Below are 11,457 nucleotides of genomic sequence, written 5' to 3'. Positions count from 1 at the left end.
AAGAAGCGTAAACTTAAATGTACCAGCCTGAGTGTTGTTTGTAGGGGTCCAGAGATCTGGAATGAACTAGATGGGTTCATTAAATTATCACAGTCCTTTTCTGCCTTCAAAAAAAATGTTAAAAAAAAACAAAAAAACAAAAAACTACTGTCTTCCTATGTATAATCTAATTCAATTTTCAATTCAATTTTATTTATATAGCGCCAATTACAGTCAAATTGTCTCGAGACGCTTTACAGAACCCATATGCCTGACCCCCAGAGCAAGCCAAAAGGCGACAGTGGCAAGGAAAACACCCTTTTAACAGAGAAAAAAACCTTGAGCAGAACCCGGCTCTAATGTGGGGGGACCCATCTGCCTGCTGGCCGGGCGGGTTGAGAGGGACAGAAGAAGTAGAGAGGTAGAGATAGAGGGGTAGAGGTAGAGATAGAGGGATACAGATAGAGGGGTAGAGATAGAGAGGTGGGGGGGTGGGACACAAGGACCATAACACAGCCACACATCTGAAGCATCCAGCATCCAGCTCTGGGACCAGGGACACTCGGAGAAAGGACACAGAAAGAAACAGAGTGAATGTAATGCAATAATGGTATATATAGTAAATAATCTCTGACAAAATCATGTATTGTTTGGTAATGATGCTGTCTGTATATGTGTGATTGTGTGTATGCTTGTGTACCCACACAAGCATACGCACAATCACACATACACACAATATTGATGGGGTGAATGGTTGGGGGTGGGGGTTAAGAGGGAATGTGGGTGATGATGTTTTTGGTTGCTTGGGTCCCCTAATAATAAGCACTTGCTTCCCTGGGGTTATCTTTCATTTACATCTGTTGTAAACTATTTTGGTAGAGTATATTTTTCTTTCTCCGTGCATGAATAAAATATCTGAATCTGAATCTGAAATCTACTGGGTTCTTGGTAATCTGCACCCCAAATATCGCTCTTCTCTTCATTCCATTCAGCTTGCGCTGCTTTGCAAGGTCAACAACATCAAAAACTATGGTTAAAGGGAAATTCTTTGCCCACTCATTCAAGTCCTTGTTTCTCTTGAGCAACAGTTAGGAGCCAGCATAAAAGGGACAGTACTATTTGTTGCAGCAAACAATTTAGCAGCCCATTCTTTGGGAAGATTTTTGGAAAGCTTCAGAGTTAGTCAGATGTGCCGATTTTGTATGGCAAAGCGGGAGGAAATACAACACAAGGTTGTGCGGACAGGCTCTTTCCAACCAAGGACAAAAGAAAGTCATGACAGGCATGTACAAGAAGTATTGCAGGATTCTACCATGGCCCAACAATCTGGTATGAAAGGACGCTGTCCACTTACTGAAAGCTTAGAACATTTTCACATTGTTGATGGTTATCCACCAGACCTTTTGCATGATCTTCTGGAGGGCATCGTTCCAGTTGAGATGGCTTTGTGCTTGAGAGCACTATCAAAGGGCTATTTCTCACTTGAAGCCCTAAATGTGGCCATTAAAACGTTTTCTTTTACATTTTCAGACCGAACAAACCAACCTTGGCTCATCACAAAGAGTTTTTCTTCCAAGGGAACAATTGGAGGAAATGGTCATGAAAACTGGACGCTTCTCCGACTTTTGCCGCTACTGATTGGTCATCACATTCCTCAGGGGGAAGAAACCTGGGAGGTTTTAATGAACTTAAGATGCTGTGGAGTTGTCCGTTTCCTCAGCTTTTACCGTGGACTCGGTGTACTTTCTTGATTGCAAGATTGCAGAACATAAAGGTATATTTCAGAAAGTTTTCCCCGAACGAAAGACTATGGCCCAAGTATCACTACATTGAGTACTACCCTCAATTATGTGATGTTTGGACAATGCGTTTTGAAGGAAAACACAAGTTTTTCAAAACAGTTGTCCATCATGCTCACAACTTCAAGAACATACCCCTTACTTTAGCTCTCAGACACCAGAAAAGGATTGCCTTCCAATTCCTTTTTCAAGCCATCTGTTCAGGTGAATAAAGTAAAGACTGTGACGGTTACCTCATTCCCTGAAAATGTGCAGAAATTTTTGTATGAAAAGAATGCCCAGCAGAACACAGTTCTTACTGCAGCTTCCGTCTGCATAGATGGCATCAAGTACTGTGCTGATATGGTCATTTCAGTTGGATCTTGCTCAGGGCTCCCAGATTTCAGACAAATAGCAAAGACTGTGGTGATCAGTACTGACATAGTATTTGTTTGCAGACTTATGACCTCATAGTATAATGAGCATCTTAGAGCCTATGAGCTCTCTAGCAGCCATTTGTCCACCCTGTTGGCCACACATCCATCTGAATTGAATGACATTTTCCCTCTGTCATTGTACAGAGTTAGAGGCCAACAGTTTGTTACACTTAAAAGGTACATATTATGCTGAGTTTTGTAAACTCTGAGATGTTAGAATTTCACGCAAATGTTTTCTCTTTTCTCAGGATGAGTAACCAAAATGGACCAAAGGTTATTGCTTAGAGTTGTCATCAATGAAGAGAATATTAGAAAGATAACCTTAAATGAGAGACCAGATTCCACTGAAGAGTTAAAAGTGCAGTTGAAGAATAAATTGTCTTTGGAATATGACTTTAAACTGCAGTATGAAGATCCAGATTTCAATAATGCCCTCTGCAACTTGACAGAAATTGCCGATTTGCCTCAGAGAGCTACGCTCAAAATAATCCCTCTTGTGACTCTAAATTTAACAGACTTATCCTTATGTTACAGGTCTCAAGCGTGAGTCCACAACAACAAATGTGTGTATGCAACCTGTATCAGGTGGATAAAGCAGGAACAATGAAATGTCAGTGCACCGCACTTCTTTCCAGATTGTTTCTCTGTGTGTGTTGTTGAGAAACATGGAGGTATGAGATCCCAGAATCAGCCACAAGGGTGAGACTCTTGCAGAATAACAGCTAAATAAGGGAACACTGTGATGTTATAACCTGTGATTTATATTTGATTCATGCTATAACCTAATAAATGTGTTAAAGCTATCTCAAATACCTATTTTATAATTTTTAAGAAGTAACTAAGTCAGAACAGCAACTCACTGTGAAAAGTGATGTTTTGGTTACCAGGGAAACTGATGTTTTTGATAGATATGACAAATATGAGGAACTAATGCTTTATTAAATGGAAATTCTTTTAAGAGTTTTGATTACTATGAAACTGAGATGTTTTAGAAAGAGTCTTGATTACTGTTAAACTAAGGTTTTTAACTTAGTAATGAAGTGAGAAGTCAAGACCTAAGGTGAACTGGGGTCAAGTGTTCATGGTAAAAGTTATTAACCTCGAAATAGACTTCAGGGATTTTTGTGAGTCTGACATCTGTTTCCTGACCGGAGGCCTGCTCTGAGCTGCAGATGGAACAAATACATTAATAGAGAAGTGAGACTGAGTGGAAGGGTCCAAACAGTCCAAACAGTTAGTTTCAGTTCCTCAAACATGGAGGGGTCTTAGGATGAGTTGGGGGGGAGCGGGCGAGACAGTCCAGAATAGATGGTTTTGGTTCCTCCAGAGCACACAGAGGCCATGAGGTCGGTGGATGGAAGCAGTGCACGAATGAGGAGGGCGATGGATGCTGTCATCACGTATGTTAATTAAGTGTGCAGTTCTTGCATATGCAAAAGATTCAGTTGTTGTATAAATTGCACTGGATCGAGACACAAGTTGGGAGTCGTTGCGAGGTGGTCACTCGTTGCAAGCCAGGGTAGAAATGCTCTGAGCAAAGGGGATTTTACCACGTAACTCGGACGGGGGATTCAACATGATCTGCAAAGGAATATCTGTTCTTTTGGAATTATGGACTGAAGGAGTGCTCTTTCTGCACTGTTTGAGGATTACGAAAGACTGTGATCTAAAAATAACGCTGACTGAAGGAATATTACTGAACTCTACTATTTCCAAAGGATTAACACCAGAATGGATTAACAAAGTTTTTACTGGCCCAAAGAACAAAAATGGATACAAGCAGATCTAAATCTGGACCGAACCCCCTCCACCTCCTCCCTGGAGCAGAGCCCCAGCGGGGCGTCGGTCTTCAGGTGAGCAGCCGGTTGTGGCCACACCGTCTGCTCTCCCCCTCCAAATTACATAGTTTGGGTGATTATTGCTCTTCTTAGATAAAAGCATAGTTCCAGTTAGGAGTCATATTAGAGGATTTTTATAAGAATTAATGTTTAATTGGTTGTCTGATGATTTATGGGCTATTGCTATTTTCCTGCTGAAATTTTATAATAAAGCATTTATCCTGCAATTAAAGTTAACAGATTGGAAATTCTATTTATTTTATCATGATGATGAATTAACCATATATATCTTCTCAGTTTGCAAAAAGTCAGGCTATTGTGTGCATTACATCTAAAACAGGTTCTGTCAGATTACCTAGTCGTTGGGGCCGGGGGTGGCCTTTTCTAAACTTATCCTTGGGGTTATCCATTCCTTAACCTCTAAATTTAAACCTAGCAACTTACCAAGTGCAAAATCCGATAGATAGATAGACAGAAAAGCTGCCGTTAACAGACGTGACTGGTAATTAATTTGACCATTCGAAAGTGGCTACTCAGTTGAGTTAGTTATCAGTGGAAGCAGGATAGCCGTCTGGATGGAGGCAGTTAGAAGCTAGGCGAATTTTCTCGCTTACCAGCTTAAAAACGTTCCTCAGATCCCATCTGGGTTGTATCATATGGGCTACGGGAACCGGACCCGTTAGATGGAAAGCTGGTCCAGTAATTCTCTTATAGTTAATTAATTTGATTGATTTAGGAGGTTACTGGCCCTAGGATTCAACACTACTCAGTTGACTTAGTTATCAGAGGAAGCAGGATAGGTGTCCGGATGGAGGCAGTTAGAAGCTAGGCGAATTTTCTCGCTAACCAGCTTAAACGTTCCTCGGATCCCATCTGGGTTAGACCCTCTGGGCTGCACACGTTAGATGGAGAGCTGGTCCAGTAATTCTCTGACAGTTAATTAATTAATTTGATTAATTTAGGAGGTTACTGGCCTTAGGATTCAACAGTGTCAGATTAAACACATCAAAATCATGAACCAAGCTCATAAACACATTTCTGTTGTACATATTCCAGTTTTTCATATTTGTTTGAGTTTTCAGTTCGCTAAAGTCCATCACTGCATTTTCTCACATTTCCAATAAAGCACAATTTCATTCTAATGTGCTCCCAATTCTGACACAAACACATCCTTGGTGACCTTTTTCTTGGTCCAATAAACACTTGTACTCATTAAAGTGCATTAATTTTCACAGTATACAACTGGTCACAATACTGCTGCTTATTTTCAGCATCATCCAAATTAGTACATTTTGTCCCTTTTAATTTGCCAAGCTTGACTCTACCTCTGTAATAATTACAGGCTACTGAAATGTATTTACTAGAAAATGCTTATGTTAACATGTGTAGCAAAATATTTTTAACAGAACAACCATTTTCATGTTATTAACAATCAGTGTTCACTATAGACAGTATTAACTCAGTTGTACTAAGTACATGTAAATCCTGTTAATCTCATTAAACAATGTAAATATTAAACATTCACAGTGTACAGGAGCTTTCAGAACACTTTACTACTGTTTTTCTATATATCAGACCATTTTCGCGGCACTCTCGATGACGCCAGCTGGAGAAAATTCCGCCGAGACCGACTAACTTTCTTTGTCTTTAAGTATGTAACCGTTTCAACAACATTTCAACACTGAACATTTCACAGACAATAACTCTAATAAAGCGTGGCCTTTTGAGGTAGACAGTTATAGATCATTCACAGTTACCAACCTATATCAGGGGTCCGTTTCACGAAGCAGGTTCAACAAACTCTGAGTGTAACCCTGAACTCTGAGTTGATCTGCTCTGAGGCCTTGTCCACACGTAGCAGGGTTTTTGTAAAACCGACTATCCTGCCCCCCTCCGTCTAGAAAAAAACTTACGTACACACCACCTCGTTTTTAGAAAAAAACTTCATCCACACCTAACCGCATAAGTGCATTTTTCAGCACATTCATAAGCATGCCAGACCTTTAGGTGGCAGTAGTTCCCCAAATCCTAGCAAGGTGGTGGAGAATAACCGTCCTTAACGTCGTCCTTCGCCTGTGTTGTTGAATGTGGAGCAGTATCTGGGCTTGTAAAAACAAGCAAGTAAAAAGCACCTGCACAAGAAACAGCGCCCAAAACCTTGTGAGAGCATCCATACTGTTACCGAATGTAAACACAGGTCGCATATGTGACGTAAGAACATATTTTGTCGCAGGTGGTGACGTTTCGAAACGCAAAACCCCGGTTACTGATGTCCACATGCAGACGCATAAAACGGAGAATTCGCAAATCTTCACTTTGGTCGGAGTTTTTAAAAAAGAATCGTTTTTGATGACGTAAATCTGCGTTTTCGTGTGGATGATAGGCCGAATCGTAGAAAAATATCTTCGTTTTGTGAGATACCCGGCTACGTGTGGACAAGGGCTGAGATAGAAAACTCTGAGTTTTCGGTTTCACAACGACTGATCTGAGTTGGTTTAATCAACTCGGAGTAGTTTCACCCGGAGTTAAGCGCGTGCACCACAACTCTGAAAAGCCAGTATCAATGGAGCGCCGATTCGATGAGTCACCATGGCAACGGGGAAGCAGAGGACTACACCGTTTGAATTGGAAATCTTACTGCACTTATATAGCGAGTTTGAACACGTTTTTAGAAAGAAGTGCAACAACGCTGCAGCTGCCAAAGAGACGGAGACGGCGTGGAAGAACGTTGCTGCCCGGATCAATGCGGAAGTTTAAATCACAATAATATTACAGGAAAACTAGGTTTAATGGTAGCCTATTAAGTTATTTCATTTAGGTGCAATCCCGTGGGGGAGAAGCGCATGTGGCAGGAACTTAAGATGAAATATAAAAACATTTTTAAAACAGGTAAGACGTCGGCATAATCTCATGGAGCTACCTCATTTTGATCATGTTTTACATTGTAAAGTAGCCTAAATATTAGGTGGCTGTTTGACTGTGCAGTGGTTTTATCCCACACACAGCCTAAATGTCTGCATCCATATCATGTTCTGTTAAATAATTAAGCCTATTTAAACTAACAGACTTCTACTCAGCCAACTGTATATATATATATATATATATATATATATATATATATATATATATATATATATATATATAGATATAGATATAGATATATAGATATATAGATATAGATAGATAGATAGATATTTTTTAAAGCATGTTCATACAAATATTTCTCTTTTGTGTCTTTTTTCTACTTTTGGCCGAACAGATTCTGATGGTGCTATTTGCCTGGTGGAGCCCCTTCACGCCACAACAGATCTTGTAACTGTAAGTAGGCAATACTCCAGAGATTTAGCCAAATGGTAGTTTAAGTCAACTGAAACATATCACTCATCTAGGATGAAGAGGATGAAACTGTGTCTGCTGCCTTTACAGAGGGGGATCCAGAAAGGCATCTAGAGGTATGTTCTCTTCCCATTCACATTTCTTAACATTCTGGTGGAATATAGAGTGTGACATTTAGCCTACACTGCAGTATTGCACATTCTCATCCTTTTTAACAGAGCATGGCTGGACAGCAGCAGGATGGTTCCTCAACTTCCACTGCACAGATTGACACAGTGAGATGGATGTTCAGTAAACACCAGAGGTTCATTCTGTGGAATTCATGTGCAACTGTATCATTTAATGTCCTTTATGTATTCCCAGTTATCAGTAAAACAGATTTACAAACTGCACTTGCTGACAAAAATCCAAAAAACAGATAAAGAAATGCAGTACTTGGACCACCAGATTAGGAGGGCAGATCTGGAAATGGAAATACTGGAGCACAAGTTAGAGGTGGGTGCATGGTCACAGGTGAATTATGTTAACTACTGGAACATGAACTAAACTAGCTCTTTTATTTGTAGGAAATAAAGAAGACCAAATGAAATGTGTATTGTGTCTTTATTTGACTGCTGTGGTGGTGATGATGGTGACTTAAACTCTAAAGTGATTATTGCATATGGTGTCTCTGACTGTTCTGCTGTCCTGGATAGCTGGCAGGTGGATGAGGTCATCATCTGGGTCTTCAGTTTGTAGGGCAGGGTGTTGCTCTCCTCTAATAGTGGTAATATTATGAAGAACAACACATGCCACAATAATATCACAGGCCCTCTCAGGGGTCACCCAGAGGTGATGTAGACACTGGAATCGGGCTTTCAGCAGGCCTATGGTCATCTCCACCCGGGCTCTCGTCCTGCAGTGAGCCCAGTTGAAGTTCTGTTGGGGGCCTGGTTCAGGGTCAGGGTATGAGGTCATCAGCCTGGGTTGGCATGGTAACCCCTGTCACCCAGCAGAAGGCCATCAAACTGTAATGTCCTGTAATGTATAGTGGATACATTACAGTATATTCAAAGAAGGAGACAAGTGAATTATATTGTGAAAATCTTTAGGCTGCTTACCACATTGCAGTCTGTTGCTCAGGTTAGACTCATGATAAATCCTCCAGTCACCCAGGCCACTTGGCCTCCACATTAGAAATGATGTATGCAGCATCACGTGTGATCTTGACAGTGCAGAGAATGACAGATGTTGAACTATGATGCAGTCTTTAACATTTTGAAACCATAGTCAATCTGCCTGTAGCCTACCTGCACATTTATGCTGTGAATGGACTTCCTATTCACATAATCGGCTTCATTATGTGAGGGAGCTGTGATGGGGATGTGTGTGTCATCTATGCAGCCAATCACACTCAGAAATCCTAAAAGAAATTAAAATTACTAATCCCAGTCTGAGGTTGCAGCATGATGTCGTTAACGGAATATGATTTATGTCCAGGGAAAACCACAAAGATGGTAAAAGTCATTTCAGGGCCAGGCACACTTTTCTGATCGTCCTGCATACAGTTGTCCTACTGAAGTGCTCTGCATCTCTGACATTATATAAAAAAATTCCATTTGCAAAGAACTGCAGCGCAACACAATATCTGCGATATGTGAGAGCATGACTGTGGTTGGTGATGTTGTAAATGTAAGGACGGATTAGGTTGTGGATGTAGATTATGGACTGTGATGTGAAACAGTACCGCTCAAAAAGATAATTGTCCAGAAATGCGAGAACATCTATGCGCGGTCTGATAACAATCTCCCGACGAATATTTAATTCTCTGCGCAGTAATGCTGCTCCTTCATCCACTGGATCGTTCATAAAAAGACATGACATTTTGACACATGGCAGAACTAGACTTCGCCAAAACTCGCCTGCTGACTGAATGAATGAATGAATGAATGAATGAGGAAATCTAATAGCGTGTGGCTGAAAGAGGGCGGAGACAGAGAGAAACTCGAGGTTTACTGAGAAAAACCTGGTCCCGACCAGGTTAGATTCATAGAGTCTGTTACTATGGTAACTGACCGAGAGCTTAAGTTACCTCTCTTTGGGGAACAGGCTAGAGTTACCCCTCTGTCTCGGGTTTGAGTTACCTCCCTTTGTGAAACGGAAAACCTAGAGTTTCCCTCATTTCAGGGTTAACAAACTCAGAGTTTTCACTAAACCTGCTTCGTGAAACGGACCCCAGCTGGATAAAGCGGGAACAATGAAACGTCAGTGCACCGCCCTTCTTTCCAGATTGTTTCTGAAGAGAGCGCGGGACGCGTGTTCCCTCGCACCATTCCTAGGTGCAACCGGAACAAAACAAAGGTTCTGCCCCACCACTGCCTGCACAGAACTGCTATTTTTCAGCTTCAATAGCACAATGACAATTGATTTAGCCCTTATTATTATCGACATACATGTACATACCAGACAAAGTAATGAACACAGTAATTATTCTAACCTTTTATCACATAACTGTGGTCACACTATTTTATGGGTGCCACACTCACCTATCACATTATCTGACACTGAGTGCAGCACAGCAGACAACTCTTGTCAACTCCTGGAACATCACCATTGGTAAGGAGTCAACAGTGGCCCGAGTTCTTTGACATACCCAATTTCTCAGTTGATGTTAACTACAGACTTAGACAGGCTGATCTAGCCTTTATGAGAGATAAAACACGGATGACTCCAACCGAGATATGAAGCATGACATCCTTGAAAAGCTAGCTGAGACAATGTACAGTTTTAAGGCTTATCCAGATGACAACGATTTCAGTCTTGTGGCAAAGCACTGATTAGTAAGCACCTCTGCCTTACTGAGTCAGGTGATCAGCCAGGATGGTATGGCTGGAAGAACAGCCTGAAATTTAAGATGGCCAATTACCGCATAAAGCTCAGGAAATCTGGACATGAGGATGTAGCAATCAATGGGGGTAAAAGAAGTAGAGGCAACCCAACAGGAAAAGCATCAGGCAAAAATATCAAATGGCCAAAAAGAAGTGAAGTAAATTATCTCCCTAATTTACCGGAAGGACATGATGAAACAAGCCTAGAAAATGCCAGAAAAATTCTTGTGGAAGAATTGAAGAAAAAACAACCAAATGGCACCCTGATCTCACAGCTGATGGACCAGACATTCCCACTGTGCAGACAAGAGGTCGTGAAAAAGGAGCCTGCTGTACAAGACATGGTCAGGACTTCACAGATACAGGTAAGCTCACGTGTGACTGATGTACAGTGGGTACGGAAAGTATTCAGACCCCTTTAAATTTTTCACTCTTTGTTTCATTGCAGCTATTTGCTAAAATCAAAAAAGTTCATTTTATTTCTCATTAATGTACACTCAGCACCCTATGTTGACAGAAAAAAACAGAAATGTAGAAATTTTTGCAAATTTATTAAAAAAGAAAAACTGAAATATCACATAAGGGTCATAAGTATTCAGACTCTTTGCTCAGTATTGAGTAGAAGCACCCTTTTGAGCTAGTACAGCCATGAGTCTTCTTGGGAATGATGCAACAAGTTTTTCACACCTGGATTTGGGGATCCTCTGCCATTCTTCCTTGCAGATCCTCTCCGGTTCTTTCAGGTTGGATGGTGAACGTTGGTGGACAGCCATTTTCAGATCTCTCCAGAGATGCTCAATTGGGTTTAGGTCAGGGCTCTGGCTGGGCCAGTCAAGAATGGTCACAGAGTTGTTCCGAAGCCACTCCTTTGTTATTTTAGCTGTGTGCTTAGGGTCATTGTCTTGTTGGAAGGTGAACCTTCGGCCCAGTCTGAGGTCCAGAGCACTCTGGAAGAGGTTTTCTTCCAGGATATCTCTGTACTTGACCGCATTCATCTTTCCTTATATTGCAACCAGTCGTCCTGTCCCTGCAGCTGAAAAACACCCCCATAGCATGATGCTGCCACCACCATGTTTCACTGTTGGGATGGTATTGGGCAGGTGATGAGCAGTGCCTGGTTTTCTCCACACATACCGCTTAGAATTAACGCCAAAAAGTTCAATCTTAGTCTCATCAGACCAGAGAATCTTATTTCTCATAGTCTGGGAGTCCTTCATGTGTT

General features: G+C 41.2%; 1 long non-coding RNA gene across 1 annotated transcript; it reads left to right on the top strand.

The window, feature by feature from the left end:
* The first annotated feature begins 7,290 nt into the window (after window positions 1-7,290).
* Window positions 7,291-7,900, top strand: LOC129348889 (uncharacterized). Its single transcript, XR_008601630.1, has 3 exons — window positions 7,291-7,350; window positions 7,422-7,484; window positions 7,587-7,900. It is a non-coding gene; the product is annotated as an uncharacterized LOC129348889 (long non-coding RNA).
* Window positions 7,901-11,457: the final 3,557 nt, after the last annotated feature.

Source organism: Amphiprion ocellaris, chromosome 5 (assembly GCF_022539595.1).
Source record: "Amphiprion ocellaris isolate individual 3 ecotype Okinawa chromosome 5, ASM2253959v1, whole genome shotgun sequence".
Lineage (NCBI taxonomy): Eukaryota > Metazoa > Chordata > Actinopteri > Pomacentridae > Amphiprion > Amphiprion ocellaris.
This window is presented reverse-complemented; position numbering and strand designations above follow the sequence as displayed.